Raw genomic sequence first — 11,010 nt, forward strand, 5'->3', positions numbered from 1 at the left:
AATCAAATGTCTCACAACCACCATTATTCTCACACACACATGTATATATATATACACACACACAATTAGGTATATATACAATTTCTCCTACATGTTGCCTTGGTATCTTCGGAGCACGATGACAATTGGGAGTGGTTCATGGGGGCGGTAGCGGGTAATAGTATTCTTCTTTGGGATCTATGACCTGGTCGAGCAAAAATCCCGATATTTCCTCTTGAAGTGCTCGTATGCGCTCCGTTGCTAGGAGCTGGTCCTGCACCTCTTTGAATTGTTAAGAAGAAGATCAATATGCATGTGTATTAGTTGTGTGACTAGATATTGATAATCATGTAAAAATTATGAATAGTGTTCTGGCAAACGTACTCATTCCTGTCTTTGAGATTTACTCCTTTCGGATGCCATCATGCGAATGTTCTCGAAAACGTAGTATGCACACACATCAGTCCCCGGTGCTTGCTTTAGGCCTTTACGAGAATAGAATTTAATCAGATAATAATTAATCAAGCATGATAATTAATTAATGGTATTGAAACAAGAATTAAAGAGATGGTAGCTAGTTAGCACTACTTAATTACTTACCCTGGGTCGATACCAAAACAATTTTTGTCGCCATTTGCCTGGAGTCACCTTGAGGAAATTTGCCCAAGCCCTGCCCGCCGGCAAAAAAAATTAATAAAGGGGTTATTAAATAATTGATATCAGAAAATGACGAACTAAATAGGCCGAGATATAGTCAATAATGATTGAAATTACCTGTCGAGTATCCCCTTCACGATGGTGAAGTCACTTTCTTTTTTAAGTAGTGAGTCCAGTACTTCAACTTTTTCTTCTTCAACTTTAATGTCTAACAAGACCCAGTGGTAACTGCATGCGCACACGTTTGCATGTCTTAATTAAGCGGGCATGTGCATAACACTAATCAACTATACCCTAAACCCTATACACTTAATTATTAACATCTAGCTAGCTAGTAAGCAAAAACAAAATTTGTAGTACAAGACAGTGTGACTCACCGGAAGTTGTAAGGAAGTAGTATATCTTCATTGCTGTTGAGACGCTTCAAGAACTCTAGCATTTTATTCTCTACATCTTGTTTATAATATTCATATGTCCATCTCTTTTCATTAATGGTATTTCGGTCAATGAACCCAATGCCATATCGTCCAACTTTTTTCATTTCATACATCTTTATCCTGCATAGTACCACAAAAAAGAATATAGTGAGGATAATTACAGGTAATGATCAATCAATGAGCACTAAATCTAGCTTGAGACTTAAATTACAGAAGGAAATCACTTACAGACAATAGCAACAGACGAGAGATTTGTCGAGTGCATTTTGATTGAATAACTGAAATAGTTCTGAATACTCAACGGATAGAGCTAGCTTATGGAAGTAATGCTCTTCCTTGACCTTCACCATGAGGGACTCTCGATTTGAACTCTTGGTAATTTTCATGTACCAATCATGCAATTCATACATTCTCGTTGGGCGGTTCTTGACCTCCTCGGGCTTCACCAAAGGTTGGTCGCGGACATATTTCTGTTTTATTTCCTCCTCTCTAAGCGGAGACATGGGTTCGATCTCGAGGAGTTGTCCAACTCGGCGGGCCCATCCGCTTTCGCGCCAAAACGCCTCGCCCCGGCGCCCCCAGCACGCCTGGTTTGGCCTGGGTCCGCCGGCGCCAGTTTCGGCCCAAACCGACGAAAAATGGGCTCCTGGGGCGCGATTGAGCCAATTTTTGGGCGCCGGCGCGGGAAAAACGCCTGGGGAGGGCCTGTTGGGGGCGCTATTGGAGATGCTCTAACCAGGATATCTCCATCATTCCAGTTGTGGGCCTTGGAGGCATATGCAAGACAATATTGGCTGAATCAGTTCTTGCAGACAAGAGGGTGAGCGTCTTTGATGTTGCCATCTGGGTTAATGTGTCCAAGCAGTTTGATTTGCACAAAATTGGGGGTGCAATCCTGAAAAGAATGTTGAATAACACCATCAACCTTGACAACTGTGATTTGCAATTTCATCTTAAAAAGGAACTTGCTACTAGAAGATACTTGATTGTTCTAGATGATCTCTAGGAAGAAGATGGAAATAATCTTGAAAGGTTGAAGGATATATTACATCATGGCCGCAAGGGTAGCAGTATTATAGTAACTACCCGAAACCGACGTGTACTGCAACAATTGCGCACTGGTTTTCTTGCAAACCAGAGGAAAATTTGCCCGGTTCCTGAGTCTGAAACAGTAGAGTTGGGTGTTTTAGAACCGGGTGAGTGCTACGAATTAATGAAGCAAAGAGCATTTGGGCCTGATGATGACCATTGTGGCTTGGAATAAATTGGAAAGCAGATTGCAGCCAAGTGTGGGGGTTTACTGCTCCTGGCCAATGCTCTTGGGCAAGTAATGTCGGAGCTAAGGACCATGGGGGCATGGGAAGATATAAGAGACACCAAGGTTGATTTGGGTTTGAGAGAAGGACATCAGAAAGAAACATTAGAGAGGCTAATGCTGAGCTATTAAAAGGCGTCTAAATCTTGTGGGCACAGTAGAGCACCATGTACATGAGATACAGAGTAGAGGATGCAGCAGTATAGTGGATCTTGTGGGATTGACTTGTTCAGAGCTGAGGCTTCTAGGCCTTCAGAATGTCAGGCAGCCAGAAGACGCAGACAGAGTCAAACTGCATGATAAATCAGATATTCGAGTACTAAAACTTCAGTGGGAGAACCAAGGAGGTGAATCTGTGCTGAACAGGCTCCTACCTCCTCGGACTGTCGAAAACTTTTGGCTAGTTGGTTATACGAGCAAGGATTTACCTAACCGGATGTTTCACATCTCATCCTACCTTCATTTTCTCAGTGAAATGACTCTTGATGGTTTGGAAGCATGTGACTCTCTTCCTCCATTCGGGGCACTGCCAAATGACTCTTGATGTAAACATTCCCAACATTAGGAAAATTGGTAAGGAATTCTATGGAGAGGGCAGACCTTGTTTGAAACTAACTGTAATGCTATTGACGTCGATGAAGAATTTGGAGGAATGGTGGACAACTGAGTCAAGTGAAGAAAACAAAGAGTTTCTAATCCCTAATTTGCATCATTTGGAGGTAGTGAACTGCCCAAAGTTGAAGTTCCTGCCGTATCCCCCAAGAAGTATGAATTGGGTTTTGAGCAACAGCGATACAGTTTTGCCCGAACAAGGATTTGGAGAGCTCTCGTCTTCCACTCATCCTTCTACAATGGCTCTAGAGAGTTGTGATTTCTCTCAAGACAAGTGGGATAGACTTCAACACTTTCCCACCCTTGAGAAATTTAAGGTAATCTCGGCCAGTGGATTGAGGACTTTGTCAGAGGTCATGCGATGCTTCACCTCTCTCACTGAACTATATTTGAAGTCGCTGAAGGACTTGGAGGCACTCCTAGTATGGTTTGGCGACCTCGGTTCTCTTGAAGAAATTGGAATCGATGATTGCCTCAAATTGACATCTTTGCCTGAAAGCATGAAGAATCTCAGCGCTCTTAGAAAACTGAAGTTGAAAGAGTGCAAAGTCCTGGAAACATTACCGGCATCATTGGGACAGTTGACTTCTCTAGAAGAAATTTTAGTCCATGATTGCCCCAGCCTGACGTATTTGCCTGAAAGCATGAAGAACCTCACTGCGCTTAGAAAACTGATGTTGAAAGAGTGCAAAGGTCTGGAAACATTACCGGCACCGTTGGGACAGTTGACTTCTCTAGTTGAAATTTCAATCGATGATTGCCCCAACCTGACATGTTTGCCTGAAAGCATGAAGAACCTCACTGTTCTTAGAAAAATGGCGTTGATAGAGTGCAAAGGCATGGAAACATTACTCGGTTCGTTGGGACAATTGATTTCTCTAGAAGAAATTTTAATCGGCAATTGCCACAACCTGAAATCTTTGCCTGAAAGCATGAAGAACCTCACCGCTCTTAAAAAACTAATGTTGATAAAGTGCAAATGTCTTGAAACATTACCAGGATTGTTGGGATAGTTGACTTCTCTAGAAGAAATTTTAATCGGCGATTGCCCCAACCTGACCTCTTTGCCTGAAAGCATGAAGAACCTGACCGCTCTTAAAATTAGGGGTGGAAAGTGGTAGCGGATAATCCGAAATATCCGATATCCGTATTCGATAAAATGCCTATTCATATCCGAAACATCCGCATCCGAACCAAAATGGAAATGGAAATTGTCCGTATCCGAATTTATTAAAAAATACAAAATAAAATATGGTAGGAGATTTTGACACAAATATGGATATGGAAGTGGATATATCCGTATCCGAAGAAGATTATGGGAGGTATTTTTTAAAATTCTAGGCCCAATATTCCAATTATCCAACATAAAAGCCAAATAAGTGGTTAAATTTTACTTTTTATATGATTAAACTTATAAATTATTATGCATTACAATAGTATTTATTCATAAACCTATTTATCATTGACTTATTGTATGTCACAAGTTGATTATTTTAGGTCACATAGCTATCGACTAATTTACTTAAGCAACATGTTGATATTATTCGTATCCGTTTCGAATCAAGAAAATATCCGATACGTATCCGTATTCGAATAATATCCGAGCCACATCCGTATCCGAGAACATCCGTATTCGGATTCGTATTCGTTTTGAAAATATGAAAATGGAAGTGGTAAGAGCACTATCCGATCCGCATCCGATCCGTTTCCACCCCTACTTAAAATACTAAGGTTGACCGAGTGCAAAGGCCTGGAAACATTGCTGGGATGGTTGGAACACTCTTCTTTAGAAGAAATTTTTATCTTTGATTGCCCCAACCTGACATATTTGCCTGAAAGCATGAAGAACCTCACCGCTCTTAAAAATCTAACATTGGTAAAGTGCAAAGGACTCGAGATATTACCGGGATTGTCGGGACAGTTGACTTCTCTAGAAGAAATTTTAATCAGCGATTGCCCCAGCCTAACTTTATTGCCTGAAAGCATGAAGAACCTCACCGCTCTTACAAAATTGACGTTGAAGTGCAAAGGCCTGGAAACATTACCGGGATCATTGGGACAGTTGACTTCTCTAGAAGAAATTTCAATTGGCGATTGCTCCAACCTGACATCTTTGCCTGAAAACATGAACAACCTCACCGCTCTTAGAGAACTGATGTTGAAAGATTGTAAAGGGTTGGAAACATTACCGGTATCATTGGGACATTTGACTTCTCTAGAAGAAATTGTAATCATGAATTGCCCCAACCTGTCATCTTTGCCTGAAAGCATGAAGAACCTCACCGCTCTTCAAAAATTGAGGTTGGAAGGGTGCAAAGCCCTCGAAACATTACCGGGATGGTTGGGACAGTTGACCTGCCTAGAAGAAATTATAATCAGCGATTACCCCAAGTTGACATCTTTGCCTGAAAGCATGAAGAACCTCACAGCTCTTAGAAGACTCTGGATGAAAAGTTGCTTTGGCATGGAAGCATTACCGAGATGGTTGGGACAGTTGACGTCTCTAGAGCAACTTATCACCTGCGATTGCCCCAACCTGACATCTTTGCCTGAAAGCATAAGGAGTCTCTCTGCTTTGACGCTACTCAAAATTGTTCGATGTCCAATGCTAATTGTGAGGTGCCACAGGGAGGATGCTTACAAGATTCGTCACATCCCCACAGTCGAATTCTGGTGACCAAGGAGTTAAAAACCGTGAAGCAAGCAATGCTTACAAAATTGTCGAATTCTAATTGATTCGTCACCTGTCCCATCTTTGCTCCCGGTGGACACATACATCTGCATACCAACAAGTGTTGGAGGCTGTCCGGCAGAGGAGGTAAGCGGCCTGGAGCCTTCTTTTTCAAGTGTTGTAAGCATACTGTGCCCAAATGGATTATACCATGCATTACCACTTTTTTCAGATTGTTTTCTTATGCATGCAGTCTTACTTGTAGCAAATCTTGTCAAACTTTTAGAAATCGAACAAGTAACTATGAATTACTGAGTACAACTTCCCATTGGTTCTCTTCTTTGTTCCTACTACTTGAAGTATATTTGCTACTGTCGCCAAATGGATTATACCATGCATTAGCTCTTTTTCTTTCTTTCTATACAGTTTTCAAGGGCAGAAACATATACAGTTGTAGCTAGTCTTGTCAACTTTTAGAAACTGAACTTTCATCCAAGAACTAATTAAAGGGACTTGCCTTTCATGGTTGGCTGCACAACATGTTCGGAATGCAATTTCTTATTGGTTCTCTTCTCTGTTTCTACTGCGTAGATAACTTAAAAAATATCTACTCAAGGAGACAATTTTAATTGTGCCATAACATCCAGTTGGCATCCACATGACTGTTATTGGTCAATCATGTGTGCAGGGCTTACATTGCTGTTGCGGACTTGCCGAATCTCACAGAAGATCAATTTCAGAATGCAAAAGATGAGGCAGAGCTCAAGGAAGCGGCCGATTCCAGGTAGCAGTTTCCTTCGGACCAAATCTCACTGGGATTCTCAAGGAGCATGTTTTTGATGGAGGAAGAGATCTCAAGTAGCTGACTAACTAATGTTGTTCTGCTCTAGTAGTATCTGTCTGTTGTGATTCAGAAAGGATTAAAAGGTCATGGTTCTTGTGCTCAAACCTCGTAAGATTGTTAATTTCAACTCAACCACTTTTTGGCAAATGCCCCATTCGTTCATGTATGTAATTTACCCATTGTGTTACTGTTTTTAATTTGTATAAATTTTAAAGTGGCTATTAATTGTCTTCCAGATAGTGCACATCTTGGGCCTGCCTGTGGACAATACTAGGTACCAAGCGTGCTGCTTCAGGTACCATGCTGAATTGGGCGCCCAGGGAATGGAATGGAAGGCAACAACTCATTTTGCCAAGCGCCCGAATGAACATCCATGCACATACGTAGAGGATATATACTTGTACTTATTTATCCAGTTTTGTAAAAGTCATTTGTAAGTTTCATGAGATGCTTACTTGTATATATGGACATGGAGCAGGCTGCATGGACATGGTGGAAGTTATGGACATCACGGCTGCGGCTGAGTAATTTCATGTCAACCCCGGACTCCCTCTGCCCTGTGGTCAGAGGACGACGAGCTCAAGGAGACAAAGCTCGCTGGGACGGGATTCTCAAGGAACATATTTTGATGGTGGAAGAACTCTGAAGTAACTGACTACGTACTAATGTTGTTCTACTCTGCTACTCCGAGGAGGCTGCTATATTCCTCGTCAGCTCAACTGACTCTGACTGGGAGCAGCTATGCCCAGCCATGCTTCACTTCAGGTAGAGGATCCATCTGGTTTTGTAAAGTCATCTATAGGATGTGCTCTTGTGTCATGTTATGGTTTTGTAAAGTCAGCTATGAATATATCCACTGATTGCCATCAGTCTTCCGATTTTACTGTGAGACTTCTTTGGCCCAGGTTCATTTTCTTCCCTGAAAAGGAGGTTTTTTTTGAAGGGTACCACACCACTTTATTTAGTTATTAAGGTTCGGAATTTCATCCACAATTACATCCAAAATAGAGTCCGGAGGCACCATGCGCCAAACATTACTTATTTCATCTCCTACACCTACCCGCGCTAGTTTATGTGCCACCTTATTCGCCGAGCATCGCACCCAAGTAACCTTCACTTCTTCGAACGAGTTTATCTTTTCTTTCACCTCCCAGATCCAAGGACCAACACCGCTCAGATTTCTGTCGGTTGCATTGATCATTTTCACAGCCATCTGACAGTCCAACTCCAGATGTACTTTCCTGACGTTGCAATCTCTAGCCAACTCCAACGCCTTCTTGGCTGCTAGAACTTCTGCTGCTTCTGAATCAGCAACCTGGGGGAAGAAATAGCATGCTCCCACTATATAAGCTCCATTCTGATCCCTAAGCACAACTCCCCCTCCTCCTTTTCCTCCGCCTCTTGCCGTGGCTCCGTCCGCATTAATCTTCACCCAGCTCGCCTCGGGAGGTTCCCAGCTTTGCTGCTCGCTAACTTTTGGCGATCTAGGCGTTGCAGCATGTACTTCTTGCCATTCCTTTGCATGGCTGAGCATGGACGCCATTATTGCATGTGGCTCGGCAATTCTTTTACCGTCTCTAGCTTCGTTCCTTGCCAGCCATAACCCGTACACAACATGGATGAACAGCTCCTTCTCGTCCTCAGCAGCACCTGCGAACCATCCTAGTAGCCAGTTCGACAGCTCACTCTGGGAACTAATCATCTCTGGTGGGTTTGCCACCATAGCTCCCGTTTCCGAGCGCAACAGCTGCCAAAAAAGTGAGGAGTGTGGGCACGTCCAGAATTGATGTAGTATAGTCTCTTCCCTTCCGCACACCACACAAAACACTCCTGGTTTGATTCTTCTTCTGTATAGTTCAGAGCCCACGGCCAGTCCATTCCTCAGCAGTCTCCATACATGAACTTTGGCTTTCCCCGGGACCGAGGTGTCCCAAAGTGCCATAAAACCTTTGTGTTTACTTGTAGACGTCGAGGGTTTCCGGCCGCCCGGATCTCAACTTGTTCATGGACATTCTTAGGTGATAAGCTGATCTCACTGTAAATGTACCATTCTTAGTGAAATTCCACGCTAACCTGTCCTGGCAACTCGCTCCGCCCACAGCTATCTTCTTAATATCCCGCGCATCATCTGGTGTAAACAAAGAATCCACCCTTTCCTCATCTCAGTCCGCCCCGTTGGGGAGGAGGAGATCTCTTACCTTCGTTATACCCCATGCAAAGTTTTGACCGAGCGGCCTCATACTTCCAGCTCGCGGGATCCAATTATCATGGTGGATGTTGATCCATGACCCGTCACCTATACGCCACACCAAACCGTCCCTCAAAAGATCTCTGCCATGAAGAATGCTACGGAACGTGAATGAACCTGCCGATGGACAAGTGGCCGAAAGTATAGAGTCGTCCTGAAAGTAACGAGCTTTCAGTACACGGGCGCAAAGAGATCCAGGAACTTGAAGAATTCTCCAAGCTTGTTTGGCAAGGAGAGCTTGGTTGAATGCCTCCGGATCACGGAAGCCCATCCCACCCTCCTTCTTAGCATCGCACATTTTCTCCCACGCAATCCAATGCACCTTTCGTTCATCTTCCATTGCACCCCACCAGAATTTCGAAGAGATCGAGGTAAGATTCTGGCACATCTTCTTTGTGAGGTGAAAGCAACTCATGGTGAAAGTAGGTGTTGCTTGGAGGCCCGATTTTGTCAGAACCTCTCTTGCCTTCATGGACAGGCCCTATCCCTTCCATCCACTAACCTTGCCCTTTGAGCTCTCCGTCACATATTTAAAGGTACCATCCTTTGACCTCCCAACCTGTGTTGGTAAGCTAAGGTATTTCTCATTTAGAGCCTCCTCCTCTATCCCAATGTATTGCTTTAGCTCATCCTTTGTCTCCTCCTGACAACCTTTTCCAAAGAAAATCGCCGACTTCTGGAGGTTTACCCGCTGCCCTGAGGCCTCCTCATATCTGTAATATGATCTTTAGTGCCTCCATATTCTGCCTTGTACCTTCCAAGAACACAATACTATCGTCAGCAAAAAGGAGGTGAGTCACTTGGGGGCCAGTGCTACCAAATGCCACACCCTTCAGGCTTCCTTCCTGTTGTGCCCTTTTTAGCAAAGCTGAAAAACCTTCCACACAAAAAAGAAAGAGATAAGGGGAGAGGGGATCCCCTTGCCTCAGGCCCCGTGAAGGTACAAATCTCCTGGACAAACCTCCGTTCAACTTTATTGTAAACGTTGCCGACGTCACGCATCTCATGATCATTGCAATCCACTCCACGGCAAAGCCATATTTAGCTAGCATCTGTTCCAGAAAAATCCATTCCACTCTATCATATGCCTTCATCATATCCAGCTTGACCGCACAAAACGCCTTCCTCCTCTTCCTGGTTCTGATTGCATGAACACACTCATACGCCACAAGAACATTGTCCGTTATTAATCTACCAGGCACAAATGCACTTTGCTCCTCCGAGATAAGAACCGGCAGGATTCCTTTGAGTCTATTAGCCATCACCTTTGTTGCTATCTTATAAAGCACATTACACAGACTAATAGGCTGAAACTGCGTGAGAATCTCCGGCGAGTTAACCTTTGGGATCATAACAAGGATTGTATCATTGAAGCTTGTGGGTGTCGCCTCCCCTAGGAGAAAACTCCTCACGGCCTTGCAGATATCCGTTCTTAACAAAGGCCAGTGCCTTTGGTAGAACAGCGCAGGGAGCCCATCTGGCCCCGGCGCTTTCGTCGGGCCCATTTGGAACAAAGCTGCTTCGATCTCTTCATCGGTTATCACCGCAGTGAGCTTTGTGTTCATATAATCTGTCACCGAAGCCTCAATATTTTGGAGTAGCTCATGCGCACCCGCTGACCCTTCCGAGGTGAAAAGATTTTCATAGAAGCTTGCAGCCATCTCTCTCATTTCGTCATTCACGAGACAACGCGTCCTGTCCTGTCGACGCAAAGCTCTCACCGTGTTCTTCCTCTTGCGATGTGAAGCTCTTTGTTGGAAGTATTTGGTGTTTTGATCCCCTGCTTGCAGCCAATCGACTCTGGATCTTTGCCTATAGAACGCTTCTTCTCTCTCATAAATCTCACGCAGTTCCTCTTCGATCTCCCTAATTTCATGCCTATAGCCACTGTGGATCGCCCGTTCCTTTGCCTCCTTCAGCTGTGTTTTTAGTCGCGTGATCTGTCTCCTGATAGAGCCAAACACTTCCCTTGCCCATCTCCTCATGCTACCAGTTGTGGCACCCAAGCGTTGGCAGATTCCAGCTAAGCTGTTGTCCCCCCCGGCCGACGCCTCCCACGCCTCTCTCACCATGTCATCATATGTGTCATGCCTTGTCCAAGCCTATTTGCAGATCAAACAAAGGTTGGAGCTCCTATTCCCCGACCAAAGCGGTGGCGAGCCCAGTGCCGGGGTGCTGGGCGTCACTTTTTATCTTCATTTTTTGGGGTCTTTTTCCCCTCCTTTTCCTTTTTCCTTTTTAACGAAA

General features: G+C 44.0%; 1 pseudogene; it reads left to right on the plus strand.

Moving 5' to 3' along the window:
- The window catches only part of LOC119342049, a 33,291-nt pseudogene extending 27,552 nt beyond the window's left edge, over window positions 1-5,739 (plus strand).
- The last annotated feature ends 5,271 nt before the right edge of the window (window positions 5,740-11,010 follow it).

The sequence above is a fragment of the Triticum dicoccoides genome, chromosome 7B (genome assembly GCF_002162155.2).
Source record: "Triticum dicoccoides isolate Atlit2015 ecotype Zavitan chromosome 7B, WEW_v2.0, whole genome shotgun sequence".
NCBI lineage: Eukaryota > Viridiplantae > Streptophyta > Magnoliopsida > Poales > Poaceae > Triticum > Triticum dicoccoides.